The sequence below is a fragment of the Nothobranchius furzeri genome, chromosome 5, assembly GCF_043380555.1.
Source record: "Nothobranchius furzeri strain GRZ-AD chromosome 5, NfurGRZ-RIMD1, whole genome shotgun sequence".
Classification (NCBI taxonomy): Eukaryota; Metazoa; Chordata; class Actinopteri; order Cyprinodontiformes; family Nothobranchiidae; genus Nothobranchius; species Nothobranchius furzeri.
Window position 1 is genome coordinate 26,236,224 of NC_091745.1, and position 19,651 is coordinate 26,255,874.

Below are 19,651 nucleotides of genomic sequence, written 5' to 3' on the forward strand. Positions count from 1 at the left end.
GCAAACGGTGGCGATGAAGGTCTGCCTCTAGCGGGTTGAAGCTGAAGTACAAAGATGACAGAAACCCTAAGCTGAACGTTGGAAACAAAAAGTTTACACATTCTCAGGACATCAGCAGAGGAGAAACTAAAATGGATCACCAGCTATCAGTCATTTTCTCTAATATCAAACCTTAGCACTCATTTCCACAGTTATCCATCAGACTGGTTCTATTTGCAGCTTGCTGATGAACTCAAAAAACACACTCAGAGACATAAAGAAGCATTTTCAGCCACAAGAGGAACAAGGAGTCCTGCAACAGATGGTGTGGCCCCCACAGAGCCCTGATCTCAACATCACCGAGTCCGTCTGGGATTAAATCAAGAGAAGGAGCAACTGCAGCAGTCGGGGAGCTCTTCGTCGAGGTTGCCCATGCATAAATGTTCTCATAATGGTATCATTTATACTGAAGAACTGTTTGCAAACCGTAAATCTGAACATATGCTTCTTATAATAAATGCAAACAATGTTGCAGCATTTGGGTGAAGAACACTCAGCTCAGACGCAGCTCCAGGTTCGGTTTCAGCTTCACAGCTGAAAACCACAAGCTGCAACAACATACTCCCCCTCCGTGCACACGGAAGCGCTTGTATACACTGTACATGTGCAAGTGTGTCAGCATATGCATGTAGACAAGCCAGGGAGGAGAGAGAAAGCAAAGCACGACAGGAACAGCGAGACGAGGGATCGGGATTTTGGCTCAAATACAATCTGTGGAGGAGTCACTCAACGAGCTGACAGCCGTCAGTGAATCCTGGTGGGGAGAGGGCTGAGCCACTGCGGTCAAACACACACATAAACAAACAAACGCACACACACACACACACACACACACACACACACACACACACACACACACACACACACACACACACACACACACACACACACACACACACACACACACACATAGACTCCATGAGCACCGGGAAGCTCAAACAGACAGATGGGCTAATTCGTGACTGACTGCGTGTTATGAAACATTATCTCTGTGTCAGTGAAACCAAAATAACATTTTTTGGTGTAAACGGAGATCTTGTAAGTGCTAGCAGAGCACCACATGGCTGTGAGAGATGCATATGGACCCCGGTGCACGGCTTCAGACACAAAAATGTAAAATAAATAAATAAATACAACGGAAAGGATTTGCTGCTGAGCTGCTGCTTGTGTGTCATGAGGGGTGAGACGCATGCAGCCGTAGATGTACTGTACCCAACCTGCCGGTGCCAAATTAAGCCATCGAATCAATTTCAAGGGTCTGGAGGAAAATGAAGGCTATTATACGCATTGAATTTTACTTGCTGTCCATTCAAAATTAAAGGCTATTGACAGATGGCTTTGTTTTGTTCTCTGTAAACCACTCCACCAGCGAGAGTGTGGATAGGTGTTTGCGGCTGCATTTTAATGGCCTGCCCCTTTAATGGCTGGCTACAGAGCCACTTTATAATCCCCTTTGCTGGGGATTTGTGTATGCAGGGAGTGTATCGTAGCTAACTGAACCTGGCTCGCTGCTCTCCGCGGATGTTTTGTTGTCAAATAATGGGAGAGTGATGGGGTCCTACCCCGCTGTGAGCCACCACAAAGATTAGACAGATCTTCACGCTGGACGATTGGTGAAATTTATCACTGTCACAGGGTGCCAATCCAGCCCCCCACCGCCCCCACCCACACCGCCTGTGATGGTTTCTCATTTGGAACCTGTAAACCAGTTGTCATGTGTACTTTCCACCCCGATAGTGAAAGCTGTAAGCAGCGCCTCAAAAATCCCCCTCTGCTTCATGCTCGGCGCACAAATGCTCAGCGCGCTCTGTCTGGTGTGCATGGGAAATCGGAAGCAATAGGGGGGTGTTGTGTTGGGGTTAATGTCTGTGTCACGGCATGACGGAGGGACATAAATCTACAGAAAGAGGTTGATTTTAATGTTTGCCTGCACAGTTTTCCAATTAACTAGCAGCAGGGGGAGGGGCTAGTCTGCTATAAGGGGTGTGTACGTTCATTATGCAGAGAGCATGTATAGTAAAATAAAAACAGAGCATTTGAATTGCAGGTTTATGAGCCAGCTGATGTACAGTACCCCCCCCCCCCCCCCCCCCCATCAAAAAGTATCAGAATGACACCAGAGGTATTGCTTTAAACACCGCGTGCAGCTGTGTGTTATTATGCGCGTGTGCACTGAGAAAGCATCAAGGAGGAGGGAGCATTTTTTCATCCTTCAGTCAGTTAAGAAGCTACGTTTGGCAGCCAGCAGATTCTGATTTCTTCTGAAGCGCTGCTGGAATTAGCATGCAGAGGGGAGCGCTGAAAGGTGCTCCGGCCCTTAACGCAATCTCTCCCACCAGCTCAGCTCGCTCTCCTCCCCTCTGCTGCACAGGTAAAAGTAATGGATTGTAGCTGGCTCTGGCCTCGGTCCTGTCTCATCACGCCTGCTAGCTCGGTCAGATAGCTCATCCAGGACTAGAGTTTCTCTGATTTAGCATCCGTTCCTCCACTGTCACACTCGCTAACTCTCCGACCAGCTGTCCAGGCACACCGGGTTTTAAGGAGGGCAGCGCCGCCTTAACTGAGAGGTGACATCCCCCTCCACGTTCTTTAACTGATGGCCATCCTGGTCCAGCATGTCCCACAGAATTATGATCATAATAAAAAACTCATTACTGCAGCGAGGAACAGGAAGAGCCACAGCAAGACATGGAAATGATTATAAACAATGAAAATGAAAACAAATTTGCTACGGGCGTTTCTACTTTCCTCTAAACTTGCACACATTACACAGAGCTGTGTTCCTCATGTTGTCTTACATTTGTAGAAAGTAGAAAAAAATAAAGAACATGAAGCTGAAGCTGATTTTTTTATTATGTTTTCTTGAATAAAACACAAAAAGTAGAAAATGTAATAATTCTCAGAGAAAATGTCTTGTTCTGTTGTTCCTTTTTTGCGAGAGAGCGGGTTCAAACACAAACAGAGATACTTCTAATCTGTCCTACTTACTTAGAAAAGGCTGAAGAAACAGTGCTGGCTTCCAGAAGCAAAGGCAGTTTTCTTGTTTTTCTCAAACCAGATGTGAGCAACTGTGATTTATCTAAACAAAATCCTAAAACCAACAGACTACATTTGAGTTTAAGCTTTAAAGTTAAAAAAGTTAAAGTCCCATTAGTTGTCACACACACACACGTGTGTGTGTGCGAAATTTGTTCTCCGCATTTGACCCATCCCCTGGGGGAGCGGTGAGCTGCAGACACGGCCACACTCGGGAACCATTTGGTGGTTTAACCCCCCCAATCCAACCCCATAATGCTGAGTGTCAAGCAGGGAGGCATTGGGTCCCATGTTTCTCTAAGTCTTTGGTATGACCCGACCAGGAATCGAACCCTGATCTCCCAGTCTCAGGGCGGACACTCTACCACTAGACCACTGAGCTTTGACAAAGCTAAAAAAGCTTCAAAACGACACTTGTAAGATCTGATATTGATGACTGATTGAGCGAGTACATTCCATGGCATGTTTATCGGTTTAGCACCGACACACACAGCAAACGTCAAGATCTCGCAATTTCACAGCGGCTAAATAAAACAGTCAGGCTAAATTTTGGTTAGTTTTGATCACAAGCTACTCCAGTGAGCATTTATATTCACTATACAGTCCCTGCATATAATCACATGCCATTGATCAATATTACAACACACACAGTGTTGTAATAGAAATTAACAGTTTAGATTTCAAGTAAATTTAGAGACAAAATCTAAAACCAGGAGACATAAATCCCAAGATTGTTGACATATAATCAGCTCAGACTTTTACATTCACACACGTGTGCAGTGTGTTGCGTTCCCCAGCAGTAAATACAGCCATTTAAGAATATGGTTGGGGGGTGGGGTGGGGGTCTTTATCCAACTGTTATATTAAAACAAACACTAAAACTCATCTTGCTGCACATGTTTGTACTGAGCTACAAAACTCAGCTCCCTTCACCAAACCAACCACCATGCTGGTTCTGTTTTATCCAAACGTCAGCTTTAATTCTAAATATTCCAAAACAAACATGGGATCCAAAACTGGATTTAAAGCCATGCCATTAAACAGAAAGTTAATCACATAAAGCTGAATCCGGAAAGACATTCAGATCCAAAACTTTTCCATGATGCAGAGTTGAAAACACAAAAGTACAACAACAACGTTAGGCCACTAAATAAAGCCACTAAAACTGTGACGGTCAGATCATCCATACGTACGCTTACATAAACAATGAAACATCTCTGACGGTATGTAGTTTCATGATGATGTCATTGCCACACCTGTCAGCTGAATAATCTGCCCCGACACACAAACTGATGTGATGATGATGAGTGTGTGAATGTCAGAGGGTGTGTAGGTTGGACAGAACGACAAAACTTCTCCTTGATGAGTCAAACTAAACCAAATAACAAACATGCTAACATTTTAAGTAATAACTGATGGAAAAACAACTGCTAAAGGAAAAAAATCTAAAAAAACAACATCAAATAAAATAAACAAGAAGAAAACTGATAAATATTCCAAATGTTTCTTTAAAGTTTGCAAAAGGAAGACATCTGCCAACATTTAAATGAATCACCAAAAAGCTGAAGTCACCAGCAGGGATGTGATGTTTACTCCGCATCGGTCGACTGTCAAACGCTGCTAATTGGACTGACGGTTATAATTAGAACATGAGCTGTGTGTGGTTCAGAACAAGTTCTGGGACGGTCCATTTCAGACACAGTGTCTTACATCCTGATCTGAGAGAGAAGGTCTGTGAAGAGCTTAGGGGAGAGCGTGGCGATTAGTTTAAAAAGGAGAAATCAGATAAAAATACTTCAGTGGATTCTTATTCTAATAACGGATTTAATTCAAGATGGATGTCTCCTAAACGTCACATTTAGGGTCAAAGTTCATCGGAGGAAACAAAGGTTCCACAACAAACACTTTATATGTTTTGTTTTTACAAAGTAGAGGCGCTATACACAACACTGTTTTCTTTCTTTCTTTCAAAGTAGTGCATCTGCATGTGCACAAGATCAGTCACCAGAAAACTGGGTAATAAAAAAACACATAAACACAATAACAACAGCAAGCAAATAATTCAATAGAAAGTGTGAACTAAAGGCCAGAAATAAAATAAATCATCAAAGCTAAAATAAATAAATGAACATATGTACTAACTGTTTAAAGGACCCCTAATTTGCACATTTATTTTAGCCTTATATGTTACACTCTAATGTCATAAATAAAATAAAGATGCTGATAATTCAGGAGCAGCAGCATCTACTCTCCAGAACACAAAAGCAGTCAAATAGAAATAAGTATAGCTTTAACGCAACACTCACTGTGATGGATTTTAAGGGTCAGTCTGGCTTTAAAAAGATAATAATGAGTGGAGCAGACACAACATTTTGAGAACAAAAATCCCAGTTTGAGATTTTAGTCATTTACTGGAAAAATAGAAACCTTCCATTATAAACACACACCTTTAAAAGAACAAAACAATAAAAAAGGTGAGTGACACTTTAAAATAACGGTCTCCTTATTAATGCTACATTATTAAACCTTAATAAATTGTTAAATAAAGTATTGACAACCGCTTAACTATATTAAGTAATGCATTACTAAGCACACACGCGCACACACGCACACACACACACACACACACACACACACACACACACACACACACAAGCAAAATATACTTGTTTTCAATTACATTTTCTTTGGCCCACTCACAAATGAGTTTCTACGCTAATGGTGACTATGACAGACTTCTCTGAGCTCCGCAGCCATTACACTTTTCACCTCGCACACCCCCTAGAGGCAGCTCGCGCGCCCCCGGGGGGCGCGCACCACACTTTGGGAATCCCTGCAAGGGATCGTTAACAATAAAGTAGCAATAATGAAGGGATCCTTTGTTTAATAATGCTTAATAATGCACTAAGTTACTCTAACAAAGGGGCCCGTGTTGTAGTGTAAGTGTTACAAAAAGGTGGATTTTGGAAGAACGGGATTCCGTATGTACAAGTATGAAGTTTACAGATAAAAAACTTTATTTTAATGATAGCTGACATTTTTTAATCATTATGAGTATAAAGTTGTGAGTTTACAAGAAGGATATCTTCATGTTCTCTAAGAAGCAAATATAAAATATGAGGGGAAAAACAAAAAATTATCATGCTTCAGTCTTATGAACGTATACTTTAGTCATGGAAATGTTCATTATTGGGGCAAATGCAAGACTTTTTAATGCCAGAGAATATAGATGTGCTTTTGTTTTATACATTTTTGACATTCTACTTTATGATTCTGAAGATTTTTTGTCATACACCATCTTTATCTATCAAATACTAGTACTAACTAACTAACTAACTAAAACTTTATTTATATAGCGCCTTCACGCGGCCCAAGGACCAAACAAAGCGCCGCACAGCAGAAATAAACATTAAAACAAACAAAAACATATAAAACCATTTAAAAACCAACAAAACATGCAGATAAAATCCAGGTGTGGCAGCAAAAAGTGCAAAGCCATCCGTTAACGGGACTCTTCCTGAATAAAAGTGAGTTTTCAGCTGGCTCTTAAACTTGCCGAGCGTGCTGGCCTGTTTAACCCATGCAGGTAGCTCCTTCCAGAGCCTCGGCCCCAGCACCGAGAAAGCACGACCCCCCCGAGATTTTAGTCTGTGTTCAGGAACGACCAACGGTCCTCGTTGCGCTGACCGAAGGTTCCTTGCGGGAACATAAGGATGGATCAGATCCGCCAGATAACGTGGAGCCAACTCATTTAAACATTTAAAAACAAAATAAACTTGTGTCTGGTGAAATAACTATTTAGCCATTAACAGAACAAACCACCGATTGTATTAGTGTTCGTATTATGCGTGTCTTAAATCTAACAGGAAGAAAAACATCTCCTTTGGTAAACACCACAGACTCGTCCCGTTCTCCTAAATTCATCTTTGCAGGAGCGAAATGAAACGCGAGACGTCAACGCTCACTTAAGGTGCCAAACAAAAGCACAGTCCATTAGTAACAGCATGCAGAAACACACTGCAACATTAACAAACACAATGGTGTTGAGCAGCACATGCATTTTTCATTCGTGCTTCATGAGGCCACAGTCGTGCAGCTGCAATCATATCTCAAGACAAAATGAATCTGAAGAGCTTGCTGTGTCTGTCTGCCTTCCTGCTCATTGGCAGCAGAGTTAAACCTCAGAGTGCAGCTCTGGCAAAAGTGAAAATCATCCCCATTAAACATGCTAATAAGCTGTGTGGTAAAACCATGCTTGCAAAATGTGCGGTGCATGTGTCATTTAACATGATGCATTAGTTCAGGTGGCAGTTTGTCTTTGCAAGCTGGTCCTAATGGATTTTTAGAGCCTTTGACATCTGGAGGCAAATGTGCATTAGAACATGCTGCATGAGCTCCGAACTAAGTGGGTTTCGATGTTTCCTGCACATTAATGGCAAGAGAAAAAGCCAAATGCATTATCTGATGGACAACAGGAAGTGAGCTGTGTGCTAGAAGAATGGTGCATCTTCAGCTCCGCTGGACTAATTTGATCCATTTGTGGAAAAAGGAAGCTGTTTGTAAACGTTTGTTGAACCCTTTTGGTTTTAAAAAGACAAGTCATGAACTTTGCGACACAACCCACTCCATCTGGAACCAAGTGTTCCAGCCTAGAGCTCCCCATCCAGCAAAATCTGTCACCTCGCCGGCGTTAGTTTTTTCCTAAATTGCCCGATACGCAACCGGCAATGACAGTCATCTCAGAATGTCATCTGAGTGAACAATTAACAGAGCAGCAGAAATGTGAGGTCAGATACAATTAACATATGTGCTGCTCAGCTATAATTGCTCAAGTCTAAAGTAAGTAATTAAATCATTCAATGTGAGCCATGCAAACAATGAGTGGCTTTTTTTTATGTAAGAGAGGAGCTGGAGTTTTGCTCCATCACATTGTTCCTGAGTCCATCACCACACATCCCCATCGAAGACAGTACGGTGCATAGCAAAAGGAAAAAATTAAGGAGTTCTAAGATTAGAATAAAAATATTTCCAGAATAAAGTCTAAAAAATTGACAAACAAGAGAAAAACGATTTATACTAAAAAAAGAGTCAAATACTGAACCAGAAACCATTACTCACATTACTAGGTGTGAATGAGCATATATATATATATATATATATATATATATATATATATATATATATATATATATATATATATATATATATATGTATGTATACATATATATATATATATATGTATACATACATATATATATATATATATATATATATGTATGTATACATATATATATATATATATATATACTGTATACTGTATATATATATATATATATATATATATATATATATATATAAAATATATATATATATATATATATATATATATATATATATATATATATATATATATATATATATACTGTATATATATATCTACATAAAAGGACCTGAACACAAGCTGTCAGGAGTTTAGGTTGCAGCAGGAGTTTTATCATGGAGCAGCTAAAATAAACTCCCCTAGCATGCTTTCGATGGTATATGTGAATGTCCAAGACTCTTATTGTGAAGGAAAAAAATGAATTTCTCAGAGTTCTGCAGCTGCCCTTGTGTCTTTATGATTTACTAAATAAGAAGACAGTCGGTTACAAGAATAATAATAAAAAAAATCATGTAACATCATAGCTTTACTTTGCTCTGGAAACAATATGTAGACTTGTGTCTCAACATTTCCACTGCATTCCCAATACTTTTTCTTGTTTTCTTTTCCTTCTGAAATATACCCTAAATCTTCAAAGTGTTTTTTTTTAAGTTATAAAAATGTTCACAATAAATATGAGGCTGTATTTTGGCTGCTGCAACCTCCCCTGTCTGTGCGACGAGACTGCAGGAAACAGGAGGGAGACATGTTATGGGGAGCTGAGAAGAAGAGGTGTGCCACTGACATCCAGCAGTTACACACTTAACACCAACAGTGATATTTGTTGCAGAACTGTATATATATATATATATATATATATATATATATATATATATATATATATATATATATATATATATATATACATATATAACACCTATAATTTAATCTTTTCAGTAGGTTTTAAAGCATTATCAAAGACAGCTGTGAGAAAATATCTGATCTGAATTCAGCCTCAATGTCAGTGAACCCTTCCAGCTGAAATGTCCGTCAGCAGAGGAGAGACAAGATTTTAATGGAAAACTCTGCAGCTAAATGTGCAGAACGCGGCGGTCTTAGGATAACAAAGCAAGACCTGTTTGTTTGAAGCACGGCCACAAAATAGGAAACTTAACTTAGTGTTGCTGCTGAAAGTTGCACAGTGGAACTGTCTGTGGCAAATTAAGACTTTAGTCAGTAAAATTTTACATGTAATCTAATGAATACTACATTTAATATGAAAAATCGGACTCCTTACATGACGGACTTGATACATGTTGAATATTTTACTTTACAAAAAAGTTTTAAATACTTGTAATTTATTAATTAAACATTTTTTTATTTCTTTTTTAAATAAGCCACTGAAGCTTCAGTTGAATTGAATCCATTTTGGCTGCATTTTAGTTCAAATCTATTAATGTCCCTACGATTGTTGCTAATTGTCTATTAAACTGTTGAAATTGTATAAATCTGCCAGACAATATGATAATTTCTAGGTGAATAAAATTGTGCTCAAATAATAAAACATAGAGTCCAGAAAAATAAAAAAGGTAAAAATATACATTTCTTCTGGACCCTGTTCTAAAGACAACTCCCTCTGAGGAGTGAGAGATCTGTTCTGTTCTTCTCAGAGAAGTTGAGTCACATGCTTATGGTGCTGCTAACTGACAGAGATCCGCTCATTATGATACATGCGTCGGGCCGGCCTGTCAGACCCAAAGAGGTGGAGGGGAGCAGCATTAAGCAAGTGGCAGGAGCATTATCAGTCTATATTTCACAGGTGTCAGCGGGGACTTGTCCTCGTTTTGTCCTCTGGGTGTCATTTATTAAATGAAGGAATGAAAGGGATGTTTAAGGTAGAAATACAGGCCTGCTTGGACGAGGGATTGTACGTTGTAATAAGAAGAAAAATTGCATTTGAACTGCAGATGCTAAGTCGAGGCTCCAGGGAATTTCATTAATGTATTGTCCTAACAGCGATCCAAAGTCATGCGCGGCACGCGTGCTATAGGTGGAGACAGAACATCGAGGGCTTATTCACACCACACTGCACAACAGCTACGTTTTTGAATACATTAAAGTAATTTTCATTAGGAAATGCTGCCGTCAGTGCATTTACTTGCCTTGCTCTGCGTTCACATCGAGGTCAACTCTTGACATGAATCCGTGTGGTTCACCAGTTGCAAACCATTTGACACTTCCGACCTTTGAGCGAAGGGAGAGAACAAGACATTCCAAAACAGCAGAAGCTATTCTTCCAGCTGCTTGAATATCAATGGACTAAAATTAAATGATAACACATGGGACTTTTTTGCCCTCTACAGTGACAGGGATGTATGCTTTCTGATGTTTAAAGAGGTCACACTCTGCTCATTGGCTTCTCCTCTTTTCTTTGGTGTGTTGAACAGATCGGCTTGTGAATGGAAACGGTCTTTAAAGTTAAAAGTGTGCATCACAAAAAGTCACTCCCTCCCACAGACACGCTGCTCTGAACTTTACAAACCACCATGTTAGCAGTCTGGACTTTTTCTTTTTTAATGTAATGACATTACGGTGTAAGACGAATTAGCATAATGCTTTGCTTTTAGCTGATTCGGCACGAGAAACAAAGCCTGGTGTTTAGCACTAATGACAAATAAAAGGGTGATTGTCTGTTGGCATGTGGGGCTTGAAAAGGAGGAAGCTAACACTGATACAAAAAGATAAAACAACATGAGTAAATTGGTGGGCCTATTTTAGTGGACCAGTGTGGTCTATCAGTGGTGAAACCCAAATAAGTCCAAATGTTAAATTGAAATGAGTCAGCAGGAGTGAATTGTTGAACGTTTGCTGCCTGCATAGGTCAGTCTCATTCTTCACAAGTGTTTCTATGGTGACTCATTCCAGGAGATTCTTGACTTGAATCTTAGGTAACTGACGGTTATTTTTGGTTAGTTTTGGGTGACAAAGTTTATTGTAATGAAATAATAAGCCTCGGTGAAATTTCCTCACTTGATAGAAGAGATCTGTAATGACACACCTGGTCAAGCTCTTCTTTCCTCTATTGAAGCCCTTCAGTTTTTACAAGATTGATGTACTTGTGTGTACTTACAAGAACTGAACATTGTATGAATACACGCTCCCTAACCCTACCTATTTATCTTGAGATTTTCTGCTGTTTGAAGTGTCTAATTTAAAATCAAACACGTTGGGTCTTCCTTTATTTCTGCTACCACAGATGGTGGCAGCAGTGGGATTCCTTACGTAATTCTACACCAGAAATGATCGATAATAATACTAATAATAATGGCAGAGAGAAGCTTCAGCTACAAAAATCATGTAGAAAAGACCTCATCGAGAAGAAGCTCCACTGGAATACGAACCTGTCGTTTAGGGTGAAACGCTCTGAGGGGAGGTGGAGCTTGTCTGTTTGGCGCACATGGATCCCAAGTCTGCAGCTGAGTGAGAGAAATGTTGTGAGATACGACCAACTGTATTTATGTTTGATGTTCAAATACTTATACAATATTCAAAAGTAGCAATAGCATAACAGTGGGTTGAGGGGACGAGGTCCCGGCAGGTATATTGAACATTTAACACTAAGTCCAAAGCCGTATGCTCTATGTTTTATGTTCTATGTTTAACTTCTCTTTTTACAATGTGTTCTAGCGCCCTGAGTACCCGAAAAGCAACACATTCTCACATCCTAGGCGTCAATATATGACTCATGTGACCAAGCGTCAATATATGACGATTTGGGACGCCCCAGCGCGTCAGGATACGACGATCAAGGACAAACAGCTGACGCAGCATCCCAGAGCGTCGGTATCCGATGCCGGTGGTGAGACGAACATTAGAACTACTTGTGAACTACTTAACCTTCCCCTCACCCCAATCCTAACCTTAAGGTCACAGTTTATGGACCTTAAGGTTAGGATTGGGGTGAGGGGAAGGTTGAATAGTCAAATAATGTCCGTGTGACCGCGCACGTCAAACAGTGACGCCAGCGGAGCCACGTGTCCCGAATCGTCATATATTGACGCTTGGTCACATGCGTCATATTTTGACCTCTTGGGTGTGAGAATGCGTTCTGAAAAGGGTTGTGGAAGGCGCTGTATATAAATAAAGCTTTGGTTGATTGAACAGAAGGTATGTCACTGTTTACTTAATGTTTCTAGTAGCTTTAAAGTTTATTTCTAAGTTGGTTTCGATTCAAGTTTTTCAAAAAAGTTTTAATTTTTCTTTTATTTAAAGAGCAAGTCATCCCCTACCAGAGTCTAACTCCACTCCCACTTCATGTTTGAAAAATGCAACACATGCTGTTGCCTGGCAGACCGAGAGGGCGGAGCCGCTAACAAATACGCACACACTCAGGCTCACAACAGCATTGTGACATCATAATGTACCAGTTTACATCATAGCATACCTCTTAGCCAATAGCGGTGGCAGATTTAAATTAAAATACAGTGCAGAGTCTTTACCTGACAACGGCACAACACTGACAGTTTTAGGCAGAATATTTAAATTTTAACTAAGATGAACTGAAGTGCCAAATTATTGACTACACGTGTCTGCAGCACGATTAGACACTCGCTTATTTAGTTTATCAGCAAAAAAAGTTTATTTGGGGGTGACTTGCTCTTTAAGCTTTAAAATCTTTCAGCTCAAGCAAATATTTTTACATTTTTAAGGTTGAAACAAATGTGTACGTGGCGACTTTGGGTCATGAGAACGCTCTTTCAGTGCATTCATCGAGTGATTTTACTCCTATATTGGTGTTATTTTTTTCACCACATACATTGTACCACGTGACATGTTTCAAAGTTTATAACGGCTAAACAAAGATGACTGGGTATTATTGTGGATGTTTTAAAGTCAGCCGAGTACTTTCAAATGCCACTCTTGTATTTAGGAAAGCATTCGATGATTTGAAAACTCTAATTTTGTTTGTGTTAAATGTACTACAGACATCTCAGGTAGGACATCTTTGCAGAAAGTTGTAGTAATAGGAAAATAATGATTTGCGATGACACAGTTTAAAAAATAATCTAGTTGACCTTAAAGCTGTTATAGCAAATCTACAAACAAGCTAGGTTTGGAATGCAAACACAATGTTGGATCACTCACCCCTCCCCTCAGGGACTTTCCTGCTGGAACCGAAAACTCCTGATGCCAGAGGAAACAAGATAGTGCTTAACACCATTTTCTAGGTCCAAACATCTTTTGTTGTCCATGTGTTCAAATGGTGTATTTCCTTTTGGGACTCTGGTAGCTTGTCCTAAAGTTGAAGTGGTAGCAGCCGGCTGTTTCTCCTTCTCTGATATGATTGAGCAGAGAGCTTCTCACACCAGTGGTGTTCTGGTGCTGAATACAAGAGTGAGTGAGTGGAGACCTAGGGAAGTTCAGACAACAGGTTGTTCCAATTGATGCTTTTGTTCTGAAATGGGAATTTCTTATTGGGGGAGGTTTTTAGACAAAGGCGAGAGAACCACTTCATAATTTGTTGCCGTTCTTTGTTGATCTCCACATTATATTTATAGCTATACTCCTCCTTGTCGTCCCACACACCAAGTGTCGAACTCGTGGGGATCGGGCTTCTCGGTCCTAGACCCATCACTGTGGAACCAGCTGCCACCTGCAGTTAGGCTGTCTACCTGTTTGCCGGTTTTTAAGAGTTGACTGGAAACTCTTTTTTCTTTTAGCGTTTCCAGAACACGTTCGAAGTCGGTTTGCTTTTATGTTATTTTTAGTTGTTTTTAATTCCTGTTTTATTCCTTGTTTTATCCCTTTGCCTTATACTCTACCTTTTATGTTCTATGTTTAACTTCTCTTTTTATGACTACGTGTCTTTTTACAATGTGTTCTAGCGCCTTGAGCGCCCGAAAAGGGTTGTGGAAGGCGCTGTATATAAATGAAGCTTTGATTGAGCTTTAAAGTGAAATCTTAGAGATCTATAAACACTGTGTTTCTTAATAATGTATTGGCAGTTCTAATGAAATGTTTACTCATCACTAGTTTGAAAATATCACCTTTTTGTAGTGTTGATAAAGTAAATAGAGTAAAATAAATTTGAGGGGGTAATCACAAATGTAAAAAAAAAGTCATCATCTGACAAAAAAAGCTTGAAATTTACATTTCTGCAGAAAGTCGGTCTTTGAAAGGAAACACGTCACCAGGAGGAAATAAATTCATCTTCACAGGGACGGACTGGTCTTTTCACAGGATTTGTGGAACGAAGATAACTTCTGACATCGTGTTCCCATCGGACCAAGGATGTGGGCAGAAGCAATGCCTTATTAGTTGCAGAGTTAAGCATCTTGTTACTTTCATAATAAACCAATATGGTTTCCACCTGTGCAACCTGAGGCCTTCCTGTGCAAATTCAAAACACTTTGCCTGTGCTCAGTTCTTGACATTTAAAACCATATAAAACTGAAAATAGACCCCAATTAGAGCTGTCAGAAGCGCAAGGACTTCTTGGTTCTCTTAGCAACTAGCTAGTTTTAACACCCCCCCCCCCAAACGCCTTGATAATTGACCTTCTCATTCAGGGAGCGCTGAAAAAAGCAGGCTTGAGTGGCCTCAGATCAAGCTATTCTGATAGTTGTTGGGGAGGATGAAAATGTGAAAGTAAAAATAAAGGAGAGAATAATGGCGCAGAGTACATCTGCAGAGGCAGCATGTTGGATTTAATGTATCACATTCTCTCGATAAAGAAACATGACATTAACTACCAGGTATTATGTAAATCACAGCGGTGGAAGGTGGTAATAGCCACTTAACGACAGGTGATCATTATTGAAGCGATTGTCAGGGGACTGACTGAGTAAAATCTAAAAATATATTAAATTATTTGAGTACATCCTGCAGCGTTACTGACAAACACAAACGGGGCTCTTTTGCAGAGAGCCAATGGAAGATAAAATGAAGGAAAGAAAGGCGCGGGTGTCGGTCGGATCACCTGTTGAAGAGCAGTCATTTGAGCAGAGGAACAAAGGTCAGCGGCGTTGCTGGAGCTTTGACTGGCAGGCGGGGGAGCTGGATGCCCACAGCAGCGGCCCAGCGGAGCAGCCGGTGGTGGCGTGCAGCTTGGCTGGGCCACATTTCTGACTCGATGCTGACTAACTGAGTGTGTCTGCTGACAGTGTGTCTGACTGATAGGATCACCCCGGGAGGCTCTTTCTGGGCCTTTACAAAGTGTCTCTGATAGGCCAGGCCCGTAGCTCCGCCGCCAGGGCCCACCGACAAATTAAATTTAAGCCCTGCTAATGCATAGCGTAATCATAGAGTGAGGTGGTGATAAATTTTTCAAAGAGGTTACCATGGGCGCGGGAGAGGAGGAACTCCGTACTGAATCAGAGATGGCGAAGCAGAGAAGAGCGACAGTAGCTGAGGGAAAAATAGTCGAGAGCGACCTCAGCACTGTGCAGAAAAACATCCTCTGCTCGGAAGCCAAGGACTCGTATGAAAGAACAACAATAACACACTGTTATGAGATGTAACATTTTTGTGACGGCCTGCGTTTCCAGGGGGAAATTTGAAAGAAAAGCAATTTCACATTAAACTATCTGACACAAAGCAGGTCTGTGGCTGGGAGGAGGGTGGCGGTGAGAGGTGCGCGTGCGTACGTGCTGGTGATAGCGGGGATATTCAGGAGCTTCCTAACAGCCAGTGGCCAACTGGAGCGAGACACACACATCCCCTCCGCCAAGTTAAAAGGGATGGAGAGGATGAAATTTCAAAGCCTCCCCTGCAGACACACACTCTGCTTTGCACACATCAGCACAGAGATGTTCAAATATTCCTCTCCGCCGTTCCAGCTTGGTTTCCTCTGCTGTTCACTGGTCTCAGACATGCTTCTGTGATTAATGAGAAACCCAAAGAAAATGGCTCTACACACACACGTGTGTGTGTGTGTGTCTGTGTGTGTGAGCATCGAACAGCCTTTCTGCATATCCAAATGCACCCCGTTCTGCTAAAAACTGTCCTTAATTAAAAATGGTGTCTCTGACTCGTATATTTCCCGTGATTACTTGCTGCAGGCGGTGCAAGTGAAAGTCACTGTGAGATAAGACAGAAAGTGGCACACATTCACCTATTAAACTCCATTCACTTATTATGAGCAACAATACCGCTCTGATTAGCTGGAACAGTGACAGTGTTAGAAGACACGTTCCAGACGCGTAACACAAAGAGTAACTCCGCTGCCCTTGTACAGACGATTCAGAACCAAGCCCTCCGAGAGGCAGCGCATGCTCCCCCTCCTCTGCTCTCAGATCCCTGACTCCGCTCATTACATTCAACCACTCGTCTCCGTCTCGTCACCAGCAGACGTGGACCACCTCCACCCCGCCACTTTGTGTCCCCATAAAATAAAATAAAAAACACCAAAAGCAGAGGCGACTCCAGGTGACGACTCGGCGTTCTCCAGATTCTTCTTGTGTTTTCTTTGTCTTTCTTATGATGTCCACAGTTTTGTTGCTAAGCAGTTGTTGCTGTGGTGATTTAGCACTGCACTTCTCACAGATCGCAAGTCAGTCAAAGAGTGTGTCCAGCGATGGTGACGTCTTGGTGAAACACGTTTAAACCTCCCAGCCAGTTTTCTCACCACCTCTGTGTGCGCATTACTTTCCACCCCCACTTGAGACGGTTGTGAGGAAACTGCAGGACTTGCTGACACAACTCGATGCTTTCTTTACTTTACTTCCTGACCAGAGATGTGAGATGGAGTCAGGTTCAACTATTGACTGGTCGACCATCTCCTGCCCCTGGTGCGTTACTGGTATATGCAGTCAGACACACCTCCAGAATCACTGTCAGCCCCGCTGAGTAATTACAGCGATTAATGCACAGACTGCGCTCGCCTCTGGCTCAGGACACTCTATCAAGACGTGCGTGGTAATGGATGAACGTACTTTCTTAATAGAGAATCCATAGTGTCTAAACCCGGGACAAAAAACACATAGCTTAGTTTTTTTTGTTTTTTTCTTAAGACTTACTTTACCCACAATCCTCCTGGGGGAGATCGTTTACCAGCACAGAAACAAGAGAGAAAGCGGTCAGGTTCTTCTGCCCTTGTCGCCGTGCTCACGTTGACCTCTAAAAATGGACAACAAAGATCATATCACGAAACCAATACTAGCAGCGACGGCCTCTGCACAAATTGATTTACCCACCCAGAACTCACTCTCCTCTCAATGAGGTGCCAGGATGCTCACAGCATAAATCACTGTCACACAAGCACCCTCTAGTGAAATGTGATTTTTATCTTTATGAGCTTTTTTCCTCTTTCCGGTGCAGCGGGTAGCGGCCCGTGATAAGTGATGAGAAATAAAAGGGCTGGCACGTTTTGTTAATACAGGTGCTCCCTGCACATATGGGTGCTATCACACACAGAGACCGACACAGCTGTGGTCCTACGTGTTTGAAAAGCGGCTGGCGAGCTGGCAGGGGGTCCGTGGTATATGGCTCATAGATCACAAATGTGTGGGTGAGAGTTGTCACCAGCCAGCGCCCGGCTGCGAAGCACAACATAGTCTATGGCACAAAATCTCCAGACATAAGCATGAATCGTGGCCCAGGCAACGAGGAAAAAGCAAACTAAAAATAGATGATAAGCCTTTTCCACTCGCCCCAGAAACAATGGCTCCTTTTGATTTTTTCACTCGTTCAAACCGCGGAAGTGAGGATAAAGGAAGCAGTGGATAATGTGCGACTGGCCCTGTAGTAAAAGATCTGGATAAATACAACTCAGAGGCCCACGCTAACCTGAAACGCACCCTCGGTGAAAGCTGGAGAGACACGATAAACGTTGCACTTTCAAGTGTGTTAAACGCGCTAAGATAGTCTGGGCTTTCTCTCTTTCCAACTGACAACCTCTGTTACACAGTTAATTACAGCCAACTGCAACACAGTGCAGTGTCAATTATCATGTGCTTTAGCTGTCTCCCAATGGATATTTTTACTGCCTGGGTTTTGCCGCTAAACTTTCTACCTTCTTTTATTGCTATTCTGCCCAGGTTTCAAGGCTGAATTACATTTGCCAGACAGAGCTGTAAAAACAGAAGGGATTTAAGGATTCAGATTGGTGGAGGGTAACCTAATCTTCCGTAATTGGGGGAATGGTTCTCATTTATATCAGCCTGCTTTAGAAAGCGACCTCATCGGCAGGCTGCTATCGTTCCAGGCATTTTACTGACGATTCGTTGTCAAAAAGGCTGCGAACAAAAAAGGAGGTCGGCCGCCACGGCTATGATTACACATATTAAAACTAATCAACATTAATCAAAGCACTATAACTTATTAGGCGGTGGAAATCAAAACACGCAGCCAAGAAATCTACACAAAAATCCCTCATGTGCCGGTTTGAGCCACAGTGATGCTGGAGTGCTGTGAAATAACACATTCTGGGCTGAAAATGGAACTAAAATGGTAATCCTGTGCCAGGCGAAGCGTTCTCGCCTCGCCAGATGCTTAGTTCTGAAATTTGCCTAATTGCCATGCTCAGATCAATCCTTTTTACTCTGCCAAATGAATCTGCCAAAGTGTGTTTGTGAGCGTTTTGTTGGCCCAATATGCTTTTTTTTTCCTTTGTTGTTTTTTCCTCTTGCAAAGATCCACACCTTTCCCGGCGAAGGCCCGAGAGAGGTTCTGGTCCCCGTGACATATCCGCGCAACCGGATGTGAGTTCACCCCTGCCGACCCGAGTGCCCATTAGACATGGAGTTGCAGTCAGGGAGCAGGGCCTATCCATCTCAGCCACCCCCCATCCCACACACACACATCACACACACACACACACACACGCATAAAGTACACCCACCCCTCGTATGGCACAGACACATGCCGTGGGCGGACTAAATGAGGCTCTTTGATCAAAGAGCAGCAAGTAGGAATGGACATTGACTTTCTGACCCCTCACACACACACACACACACACACACACACACACACACACGCACACACACGATTTATATATAAACTCAGTTTCATTCGACTCATATTGTTTATTTTGAGGTTGATGACACCCACTTGTGCACAAATGTGGGATAAAAAACGGATTGTGCAGCTGCTACAGTAGTCATTAGAGCTCCGGTGCATGCATATTATGAATGACACATGCATATGCTCCACACAGCCACAGAGAAGCCTCCATCTATGATTCATCTCCCATCTGTACCAGCGGCACATCTCACATCATGAGAAATGACTGTGCGATACTAAAGTCTTCACTCCAAGATGATCATTAAAAGATGAAAATAAATAAATAAACAAAGAGAAGAAGAGATGAGAGCTGGGTCTGTGTGCAAATCAGAAAAGTGATGAATGAACCAGAAGTTTAGTCAACAGAGAGAAGCCTGAATCCCGCTGCCCGGCTGTCTGATGAGCCACTTTATGCTTGTCAACAACATCCCCTAT

The 19,651-nt window shown here is 41.7% G+C and overlaps 1 protein-coding gene across 2 annotated transcripts in view; it reads right to left on the reverse strand.

The window, feature by feature from the left end:
- rbfox3a (RNA binding fox-1 homolog 3a) overlaps positions 1-19,651 on the reverse strand; it is a 400,829-nt gene that overhangs the window by 380,732 nt on the left and 446 nt on the right. The window lies entirely within an intron of this gene.